We start from the raw sequence: 12,418 nt of genomic DNA on the forward strand, positions 1-12,418 counted from the left end.
CAAAATAACACTCCAGGGAAAGGTGGTCCACGGCTGCTGGCCTCTGCCGCCCAGGTTTTGACTTTTTAAAAAATATATATAACACAATAGAAACCCAAAACAAACACAACGTACAATATCTTCTGTTACAATTTTTTCCTTTCTCCTGATACAAAAAACATTCCATTGTTTACGGTACATTCCTTCACCACACACATTTTATGGGACTGACTGGCCCAGATGTTGACCATGCATTACTGAATTCCCCCACCAACATCCTGGCAGTAATTGACAAGAAGGGTAAGTGGGTCAGTCACATCAGCATCATACTTATGGTGAATGGCTTACCTCTTAACCCCTTAAAACCTTTTCATCATCTACAAGGCTCTTAAGGAGGAGCATAAAGGAATGTCAACCTGGATACATCCAGCTGCAGCCACACAAGAAACTCGACATAATCCAGGAAAGATCAGTTTGATCAGTATCCCAACTGCTCAGTCACCATCCATTCTATCTCCCATAAACATTGGCTTACCGTACATACTTAAATAGCAATGCAGCAACTCACTAACCACTCTTTGATAGCACCTTCCAATCTTGAGACAACCGCCAGTCAGAGGAACAAAAAAAACAGCAGCATAGGGACAGAATCTCCAAGTTGGAGTATAAAGTGAAGATCACAAACGAGAAAAAGACTATTCTGGATAAAATACATTTCATAAACATTTTCTGCTGAGACCACAAGAGGGCATTGTTACATTACTTTTCTTAAACTTGTACTCTGTTTTTTTCATCCCAAGGCAAGTGAGCAATTTTTTTCCTCCAATCTTTCACTTGTATATACTTGTACCTAAGTCACTGCACTATCTGCCTACAAAAATATTACTATACTTGACAATAATTACTGTCAAACATTTTCACACATTTTGATATTATAGACCCATTTTCTTTGTTTTTTGGGAGATTCTGCTGTGTTCCCCATTATAATAATAATAATAATAATCCTTGCATTTGATATAGTGCTTTTCACGTCGGGAGGACGTCCCAAAGCGCTTCACAGAACACACTGTAAAGTGAATTGACTATATATTTGTGGGCGAACGCGGCAGCCAATTGCGCACAGCAATGTCCCACAAACAGTCGTAGATTGAAATGACCAATTTAATATTGTTTTGTTTTGGAGGGATTATTATTAGGCATATGGAGTAAGGAAACTTGCCCAAGGTTTCGCCCTCTGCCTGGAATTGAACTCAGGTCTCTCGCTTGCATTAGTGGGGAGCCTTTAGATTGAGGGAGAGTAACATTGAAAAGTATATTTTATCTTAATGGAAGGGTGAGAGGGGGAAGAAGCACATTGGGCACTGCTATCCCTCTGTGAGACTGCATACATCACTTTATGAACATCATTCATTGGAAACTGGTGGTGAACACAATCTTAACTGTTTTACTAAGCAGTGAATGGATCAGCACACACCTTCACTAAAATAGTGAGGAACTGGGATTCTTTAACATTCAGCTCTCCTAGTAACGACCATTAATGCAAAGTGTTTACCCCACTACCCCTCTGTGTTTCATTTAAAAATACAACTGGAACACTGAATGATTTCAGAAAAAATCAACCCTTCAGCCAATTTTCCATATTTTACTAATCTTTCTGTACTTTTAGGACAGACTGATGCTAGTGAGTTTATTGCTAAGGAACAGATGCCCTGTAAGGAAGACCCACACTGGTCTGTGTTGAGTCCTATTTGGTTAAATGATTCAGAAAGGATATGAAGGAAAAGGCTAATCTAGTAAAATAACATTTTATCACAATAGCAAACAAAGTTGACAGGTACTATTGTAATTTAAAAGGCAATGGACAAATTAACATTTGGTTCAGGGAACAGCAGATCAATGTGAAGTACAGGAAGCATGGAACACATATACAAAACAGATGCACAAGCCTTGGCAAAGCTTTCGGCACAAACATTAACCATTTGGATGAGGATATTAAATCAATCTAAAAGTTAATCATTGCCACTGAAATACATTTCAATGGCCCCTCATAAAAGTGGAAACAGGTTATCTTAAAGCTGTGCTATTCAATTGCACTGGGCAGTAATCACCTGCTTGACCCAGGCCCTGCTTGCTTGAGCAAATTATGAGCAGTTTTATGCTGTGAACTAACACTCACTATGGAGTGGCTTGGGATCTACCAAATCTCATTTCAGTGGGAGCGTTACAGCCAATCACCTTGGCAGAAACATTTAAATCAGTCAGGAAGTATCTTAAACCTAGTTCCCAGAGGTAAAAGATCCCTGCAAACCAAAGCTCCAATGGCCATAGTCGTCCAAGCTAAATAAACAGAGGGAAGCTTGCAAGACAGTGTTCACAATAATTATTGCCAATGCAATATCAGCTGATTGAACTCCAGCAGTATCACAACTTGAACTTGGGGTTCCCAAGGCTTAGCTCTTGCCAACTTACACCTAATATTTTCTGAAATAAAGTAAATAGGGTGTAACTCTCTGGGGATACAGTGTATTTTCATTCCAGACAAAAAGGAAATTTTCATGCATAGGTGGAACTCTGGTTTGGATTCTCTTTAAGTGTAGCAATGTATTTTTGTGCATCAGACAGATACCTGGCTGACCAAAAGAAAGATCTTGCTAAATTTATAGACATGTCTTGAGTTGGTTTATCAGACCTGAATGGTGTGACCCTTCATCAGAAAAGCACTTCACATAATTTTGTCTTTCAGAAGGTGAGGGACCTACAATTCCCAGCATTTTATTTTCCTGACAGATTTCTAGCATTACATTTTACAGCTTTGTGTTTTTGCATAACTGTCAGCGAGTGGGGAAACCAAGCGAAAGCCTGACAAGGAAGCAGGAAAGCTGAGGGAGAGACAAAGAAAGCATCAGTATGAGATGAAGCGTACTAGTTACAAAGAGAACAGAAACTGTCTGTACAGCAATGTACACAGCATCCAAAATAAAACAGGAGAACTGAAGGCAATAATTCGTAGTGAGGAACCAGATATAATTGGGATTTCTAAAACGCGGCTTCAGAAAAAACAGGACTGGCAATTAAACATTGCAGGGTAAAATGTATTTAGAAAGGATAGAGATGGGAAAAAGGGCGGTGGAGTGGCTGCACTCGTTAGGGATAACATCATGGAAGTAGAAAAAAGGGACGTAGCCAACAGTAAGATAGAAACAGAATATACAAATATACAGTCAATTCACTTTACAGTGCGTTCTGTGAAGCGCTTTGGGACGTCCTCCCGACGTGAAAAGCGCTATATCAAATGCAAGGATTATTATTATTATTATTATAGTCTGTGTGGATAGAGATAAAAGATAAGAAGGGATCAATCACACAAATAGGGGTACTCCACAGACTACCTAATAGTGGAAGGGAGGTAGGGGAAGAAATATGCAAACAAATTAGGGAAATGAATAAAAGACATAGAGTAATAATCATGGGGGATTTCAACTACCCCCAAATAAATTGGCTAGAAGAGGTAGGTAAAGGGGAAAAGGGAATGGAGTTCCTTCAATGTGTACATCCCAGTACGTAAGAGGCCCAACAAGGGAGGAATCCCTGCTGGATTTAGTAATGGGAAATGAACTGGAGCAGATAAGAGAAGTAAGAGTAGGGGAACTATCTAGGCAATAGCCACCATAGATTAATAAGGTTTAAGATAAAGATTGAGAAGCACATGAGCATGATAAAGACCAGGGTAATAGATTGGAAGCTAATAAGTCAATAATGAGACACCATGGATGAATAAAGATAAAGGGGAAAATTAAGACTGAGGAAAGAGGCGTTCCCCTAGTACATAAACAACAAGGAAGAGCATGACAAAAAAAATACAAAGAGGTCAGGAAAATAGTCAAAAAACAATTAGGAAGGCAAAGAGAAATTATGAAATTAAATTATCAAGAAATATAAAAAGAAATAGAAAATATTCTACAGACATATAAATAACAAAAGAAAAATCAAAATAGGAATAGGGCCACTAAAGGGATGGACAAGATAAGCTCACAGGCAGCGACAGCGAAATGGCAGAAATATTAAATAATTATTTTGCCTCAGTATTTACCAGGGAGATGGATCAGGTGGACATGACAGTAGAAGAGATCAAAAATAATATAAATACATTTAAGATACAAAGGGGAGATATAATCGAAAACTAACGAAACTCAGAGAGGATAAAACCCCTGGTGCAGATGGATTGCATCCGTGTATGTTAAAAGAACTGAGGGAAGAGATAGCAGAGGCACTGTAACACATATATAATAACTCATTAGAAAAGCGAGGAGTGCCAGAGGACTGGAGGATAGCTAATATTATACCTATATTTAAAAAGGGAGATAGAGCAAGCTCAGGGAACTATAGATGTGTCAGCTTAACATCAGTGGTAGGAAAGATAATAGAATCCTTACTGAAACAGGTAATAGAAAAACAGCTAGAAACTGAAAATATAATAAAGAATAGTCAGCGTGGATTTCAAAATGGAAAACAGAGAGTAGGGTAGGGTTAAAGGGTAGCTACTCAGGGGGTGGGCAGTGGTGTTACACAAGGATCGGTATTAGGACCCACTGTTGTTCACAATATACGTTAATGGTTTGGACTCGAGAATCAGCAGCACAATTTCAAAATTTGTGGACAATACCAAATTGGGGCGAGCAGTTAATACAGAGGAGAACGGCAACAAATTACACTAAGACATTAATAAACTTGCTGAATGGGCATTTAAATGGCATATGAATTTCAATGTAGAAAAGTGTGAGGTGATACATTTTGGTAGAAGGAATAAGGAAGTCACATACATCCTGGAAAATAGAAACCTAAATGGGGTAGAGGAGCAAAGGGATCTAGGGTTACACATACAGAATTCACTAAAAGTAGTAACGCAGGTTAATAAGGCCATAAAGAAGGCAAACCAGGCATTGGGGTTCATTTCTAGAGGGATAGAAATGCAAAGCAAGGAAGTTATGGTAAACTTTTATAGAACCTTAGTTAGACCAGACTTGTGTGCAGCTCTGGTCCCCACATTATAGAAGGGATGCAGAGGCACTGGAGATGGTGCAAAGGAGATTCACAAGGATGATCCCAGAACTGAGAGGATATACCTATCAGGAAATGTTGAAAGACTCTTCTCTTGAAAGGGCTGACCTGATAGAGATCTTTAAAATTTAAAATTATGAAAGTTTTTGATCGGGTAGACATAGGGAAAATGTTTCCATTTGTTGGGAAGACCAAAACCAGGGGCTAGAAATATAAAATAGTCACAAGTAGATCAAATAGGGAAGTTAGAAGAAATTTCTTTACACGGAGAGTAGTGGGGATGTGGAACATGCTGCCACAAGGAGTTGTTTAGGCAAATAGCATAGATGTATTTAAGGGGAAGCTAGATAGGTACATGAGGGAGAAAGGAATAGAAGGATATGCTTGAAGGCTTACTTGAAGAAGGGCAGGAGGAGGCTCGTGTGAAGCATAACACCGGCATAGACCAGTTGTGCCGAATGGCCTGTTTCTGTGCTGTATATTCTAATGTATTCTAATGTAGAACAAGAGTTTGAGACATTTTTGCCCTGAAAAATAATAATAATAATCCTTGTATTTAATATAGCATCTTATCACATTGTTAATACACCTCACAGCACTTCACAGGATAAACTGTGAAGTAGTTTTACCTATATATTTATGGGCAAAACACAGCATCCAGCTGTGTAGAACAAATAGGCATTAGTGAGTGAGTGAAAATTGGAGCGAGTGACCAATTTTTTTTTATGGGGGGGAATTTTTGGCCAGGACATCCGGAGAGAGAAACTCCCTTCTCTTTTCGAGTAGTGTCATCTTTGACATCCACCTGAATTTTGATTTGGTCCAAAAAGCTTAAATATTATTAATAAAACTGACATTCCATGACCATGTTGATTCATTTATACCATTTTCATAATCAAAATATTGTCGAGCTACAAATACAACAATTTGAGAGTAAGTTATAGTTTGTACTAAGTTTGTAACTTAATTTGCAGTTGCAGTTTGCAGTTGAAAATCAAGGTATTTCTGTTATTTTAATTAACAAAAGAAATACAAACCTAATGACATTCACAAACAATGGATGGATCAGAACGCACAATGCTGCAACTATATGGAAATATTTTATTGAGTGCCAGAAAATTAACATCCTTTGTGATCCTTTTACCCTGTTGCACAATGTTTGGACAGAGAAGGCTATATTTTGCATGTCAATATTGCTTAAAGGTGCACCAGACACCACAGTCCACTGTAAAGATTATCTAAGCATTTGAGTATAGTAAACTACCAAGGTGTACCATCTGAGGCATTCATTTCATTAACTGCGAAAGTAAACTAAGATTACAGAAACTGTGTTAACTACAACTGAAAGATTCAACCCATTTTAATTCCAATTATATTTTATTTGTATGAAATCATACACCAATTACTAAATCTAAACATCTCTTTATGATGATGAGTAAAGAATAACAACTTAGGTAAATTCTGGGAGAGAACCATGCCCAAGTGTTCTGTAGCTACAGGACGTGGAGTCCTGTAGCTCAGTGGTTAGAGCACTCGCTTTGCAAGCGAGAGACCTGAGTTCAATTCCAGGCAGAGGGCGAAACCTTGGGCAAGTTTCCTTACTCCATACAGAGCCTAATAATAATCCCTCCAAAAAACAAAAACAATAATAAATTGGTCATTTTCAATCTACGACTGTTTGTGGGACATTGCTGTGCGCGATTGGCTGCCGCGTTCGCCCACAAATATACAGTCAATTCACTTTACAGTATATTCTGTGAAGCGCTTTGGGACGTCTAGAAGACGTGAAAAGCGCTATATCAAATGCAAGGATTATTATTATTATTAAGTGTGAGTTAAAGAGTGAATGAATAGTTGGAAAAATACCAATCCCAGCTAATTAACTAACAGTGTACTGTAACAACCTTCAACATCAACGTGAAAGAAATGTAGCATAATTGTTCCTGACATTTTCATGGGATGAGTTTAAATTGGTCTGTTTCTGGAGTCCCAAAGCTTAGTCTCACAAGTTTGATTGGATTCCTGGTCAGGGCAAAACCTTAGGCAAGCCTCCTTACTCCACACACCTCTATTTACCTAGCAATAAATAGGAACCCGGTATAAAAATATATATTAAAAAAATTGAAAAATAATAATTTGTTCACGCAATCCACGATTGTTTGTGGGACATTGCTGTGAGCAATTGGCCGTCGCTTTTCCCCCATAAAATACACTTTACGATATATTCTGTGAAGCGCTTTGAGACGTCTCGAAGATGTGATAAGGCTCTATAATCAAATCCAAAGATTATTATTATGTAACAAAGAGACGTTGTACATTGGTTCATTCTGCCTAAAAATAACAATGGAACTAGACATATTGCTGAAAATAACAATCTTTTTGTTCAGATCTTACTTCCCTCACTCCCCTTCATAACCCCACTTAAAACTTATCATTTCGACTGCACTCTTCCCAACCCCATTCCCCAGCTCGGATTCAGTCGACTGAATGAAGTACTTTGGGATGTCTTCTGATGCAAAAGACTTATGTAAATGCAAATTGTTGTTGTACTAATAATGGACTTTCTATTTTTAGCAATTGGTGTATGATAGACCCGACAATCTTTTACAGGAGTACAAATGTGCTGTGACAAGTGCCGTTGAGTAATCATTCCTTTTGGCATTACATATCTTTAATAAAAACAGAACCAGAAGAAAGCATTTTGAGACGTTAATCTATCCGTGTTTCATATGCTGTTTGACTTTGTTTCCAGCTTTTCTATTTTTATGTCAGATTTCCAGCATCTGTAGGGTTTTTTTTCTCTTCATTTCTATAATACCTTTTTTAAAAAAAAACTTGGCAAGCTCAGGTATTCATTAAAATCTACTTTGCACAGGAAATGGGCACTTTAAATCTCAGTGGGTGTAATTGGCATTTCAATGTTAATAAACAAGGTTTCACTGAATTTACAAAAATGGGGCAAAATTAACAATTACAAGAAAGTACAAAACAGGTGTTTAATAATGTAACACACAGATTCATAATCCCAATTTTAATATGCTTCAGAAGCTTATCAATACTTAAACTTAAACAATAAGATAGTTTGCATATCAGAGAATAGATTAATTCAGAATAGAATAATTTAGACGTTTCAGCCTGGATCAGTGATAGTACTCTCGCTTCTGAATCAGAAGGTTGTGGGTTCAAGCTCCACATTGGGAATCATATAGCCTAAGACAACATTCCAATGCAGTTCTGGGGTGTGTTGCATTGTTCAAGGTGCCATCCTCTGGATCAGATGTTAACCTGAGGTCTTCCCTGCCTGTTCAGGTGAATGGTAAAGATACCCTAACACTATTTGAAAAGAGAAGGGAGTTGTCCTGGCCAACAATCCACTAAAAATAAAATTGGTCATTCACTTTATGGCTGTTTGAGGGGCGTTGCTGTGTGCAAATTGGGTGCTGCGTACACCCACAAATACACAGTCACTTCACTTCACAGTAAATTCTGTGAAGCGTTGGGATGTCCTCCCAACATGAAAAGTTGTACTAAATGCAAGACAATGCAAGGATTATTTAAACCACAGAAGGAGGCCATTCAATCAATTGAGCTATGCTGGTACTAGTTCCAACACAGAAGCTATCTAGAAGTCGCTGGGAACACTCAGCAGGTCAGGCAGCATCTATGGGGAAAAGAAAGTGAGACAACGTTTCGGGTCCAAACGTTCGAGTTCTGACGAAGGGTCTTGGACCCGAAACGTTGACTCACTTTCCTTTCCCCATGGATGCTGCCTGACCTGCTGAGTGTTCCCAGCGACTTCTGTTTTTGATTCAGATTTCCAGCATCTGCAGTAATAATAATAATAATAATCCTTGCATTTGATATAGCGCTTTTTTGCGTACTAGAGCTATCTACTCTGATTCCCTTTTCTTTCCCTCACTGCTTAATATTATTTATCTTCAAATATAGCTCCCTTCTAAATATTGATATCTCTTCTATAATAGCAGAGATTATATAAATATTCAGCAAACACATAGCAAACACATGAATGCATGGCTGAAGAAATGGTGCAGAAAGGAGGGTTTCAGGTTTCTGGATCATTTGGGCCAGTTCTGGGGCAGGTGGGACCTGTACAAGGTGGATGAGTTACACCTGAACAGGCCTGAAATGTGTGCAGGATAACTTTCCAGATCTGTATGTTTCCAGCCCAACAAGGAGGGAAGCAGTGCTGGTTCTGGGGAATGAAGTGGGGCAAGTGGGGCAGGTTTCAGTAGGAGAGCATCTGAACCACAGTGAACCACAATATCATTAGGTTTAGAGTACTTATGGAAAGGAAAAAGGAATAATCGAAGGTGAAGATACTCAACTGGAAGAGGGCTAACTTCAGTCAGTTAAAAAAGGACCTAGGCAAGGTGGACTGGAAAGAAAGATTGGCAGGTAAAAGAGCTAACGAGCAATGGGAAGCCTTCAAGGAGGAGATAGTTCGGGGACAGAACAAATACATTCTCATAAAGGGGAAAGGTAGGGCATCCAAACCTCCCTGGATGAATAAGGAAATTGGGATTAAAATAAAATGTCAGGTCCAAAATACAGAAGATAATCAAACAGAATATAAAAAGTATAGAGGAGAACTGAGAAAGGAAATAAGAGGGACAACGAGATTGTATAAGAAAAGATTAGCGGGTAACATAAAAGGGGACCCTAAGGTATTTTATAAGCATATAAAGAATAAAAGTTTAGTCAAAGGTAGGGTGGGTCCAATTAGGGACCAAAGAGGAAATCTTCTTGTGGAGGCAGAGGGCATGGCTGACGTACTGAATGAGTACTTTGCATCAAAAGAAGAGGATGCAGCCAATGCCACAGTATCAGAGGATAGAGTACAGAAATTGGATAAGATAAGAATAAACCGAGAGGAGGTACTGAAAAGGTTGTCAGTGCTCAAGGTAGATAAGTCACCCAGTCTAGACGGGATGCATCCTAGGTTACTGAGGCAAGTAATAGTGGAAATAATGGAGACTCTGGCCATAATCTTTCAATCCTCCTTGGACACCAGGGTGTGCCAGAGGACTGGAGGGTTATAAATGTTACTCCCCTGTACAGAAAAGGGCAGAAGGATAAACCCGGGAACTAAAGGCCAGTCAGCTTAATGTCGGTAGTGGGGAAGTGACATTTATGATGAATGATGAAGTAACGGAAAGGGTGGATGAAGGTAATGCAGTTGATGTAGTTTATATGGATTTTCAAAAGGCGATTGATAAAATGCCACAAGAGACATGTAAGCAAAATAGAAACCCATGGTATTAAAGGGATAGTGGCAGCATGGACGCAGAACTGGCTGGGAGACAGAAAGCGGAGAGTGGTGGTGAACGGTTGTTTTTCTGACTGGAGGGAAGTGTGTTCCCCACTATGTGAAGTTATGATGAACCTTTATAAAACACCCGTTAGGCCTCAGCTTGAGTACTGTGTTCAGTTCTGAGCACCACACTTTAGGATGTCAAGGCATTGGAGACGGTGCAAAGGAGATTTACCAGAATGGTTCCAGGAATGAAGGACTTCAGTTATCAGGAGAAGCTACACAAGCTAGGATTATTCTCCTTGGAGCAGATAAGGTTAAGAGGAGACTTAATTCAAAATTATGAGGGTATTCAATAGGGTGAACAAGGAAAAACTATTTCCACTGCAGGTGGGTCGGTAACCTGAGGACACCAATTTAAAATAGTTGTTAAAAGAAACAGAGGGGAGGTGAGGAGAAATGTTTTCACACAGCGAGTTGTTTGGATCTGGAATGCATTGTCTGAAAGGGTGGTAAAGCCAATTCGATAACAACTTTTAAGGGAGAAGTAGATAATTATTTGGGGAGACAAGTTTGCAGGGCTATGGGGAAAGCGCAGGGGAGTGAGATTGATTTGGGTAGATCTTTTCAAGGAGCCAGCACAGACACAATGGACCAAATGGCCTCCTTCTGGCACTTCACAGGATTTACTTAAAAATAGTGGGTGTATATTTTGTAGATGAATTTTATTTTACATCTAAATTTTGAATTTTATACATATATCAAAGGATGGGGCAATTTTGCTCATTGTCATTCTTACTTTACCAAATAGTGAATAAAAAATAATAATAATAATCCTTATTTCTTATGCTGCCTTATCACATCGTTGAGATGTCTCAAAGCGTTTCACAGGATATACTGTAAAGTGTAGTGATTCAGCCACTCTGCCTCCAACCTCTGGAATTCCATCCCCCAGTCACTCCGCCTCGCCCCCTCCTTAGCCTCCTTCAAGTCCCGCCTCAAGACCCTCCTCTTCGACCATGCCATCGGCCACCCCCCTTCCCCTCCCCTCCCCCCTCCCCAACCTCAGCTCGGATCTGAAATGCTGTACTCTGTCCAGCGCCTTGGGACGTCCTCCCGACGTGAAAGGCGCTATACAAGTGTAATCTTGTTGTTGTTGTTGTTGATCTTGTATTTTGTGGGTGAACAGGACAGCCAATTTTCACACAACAGTGTCCCACAAACAGCCATGGAGTGAGTGATCAATTTTATGTGTGGAATATGTTGGCCAGGACACCAGGAGAAACTCATGCTGAATAGTGTTAGGAGATCTTTAACATCCACCTGAACAGGCAGACTCAACATTGGTTTAACGTCTCATCTGAAGGATGGTACCTCTGACAATGCAACATACCCCTAGCACTGCATTGGAGCATCATCTTAGATATGTGATGACTAAATGGATTGTAAACTTAAGAACCAGAGGGTTCCTGTTAATGGGATGGGGAAATGAGGGTTACATATCTAAGAATGGCTCAAGTCCTCTCAGAATTTCTCTATTTTGAGTATTAATCCATTTTTTTTACTGGAATATATCCCATATTTGCTGTCGCTAATGATTTATGGTTTACACGCTGTGGTAGGTGCCTTCTGGCCACTACAGTGCTGCCTCTGCCAGATTTTTCTTAACTTTGGGAGCCTGTGAATCAGGCGGTTGATGGAGTGTATAAATATTCTCAACCCCATCTTTCTCTGACTGGTGATTACAGCAGTTTCGTATTTTGAGGCAGGACCAGAAAATAGGAATGCTGACTGCAGCCTCACCAACAATGGTCACCAAGTGCTAAGAAGCATTTATGAAGCTTCTTTGTATTTGATTTGAGCTAGTTTTCCTGTGAAACCTTAGGCAAGTTTCCTTATTCCGCACACCTCTCTTTACCTAGCAGTAAGTAGGAATCCTGTTGATGGTCGATTCTCAGATCGCTTTCAGGGAGTAATAATCCCTTAAGAAAATAATTTGGTCAACCAATCCACGACTGTTTTGGGACACTACTGTATGCAATTGGCTGCCACATTTCGCTCACAAAATATTACGAGTCAATTCACTTTACAATATATTCTGTGAAGCGC

The sequence above is a fragment of the Callorhinchus milii genome, unplaced genomic scaffold, assembly GCF_018977255.1.
Source record: "Callorhinchus milii isolate IMCB2004 unplaced genomic scaffold, IMCB_Cmil_1.0 Scaffold13, whole genome shotgun sequence".
In the NCBI taxonomy this organism is placed as follows: Eukaryota; Metazoa; Chordata; class Chondrichthyes; order Chimaeriformes; family Callorhinchidae; genus Callorhinchus; species Callorhinchus milii.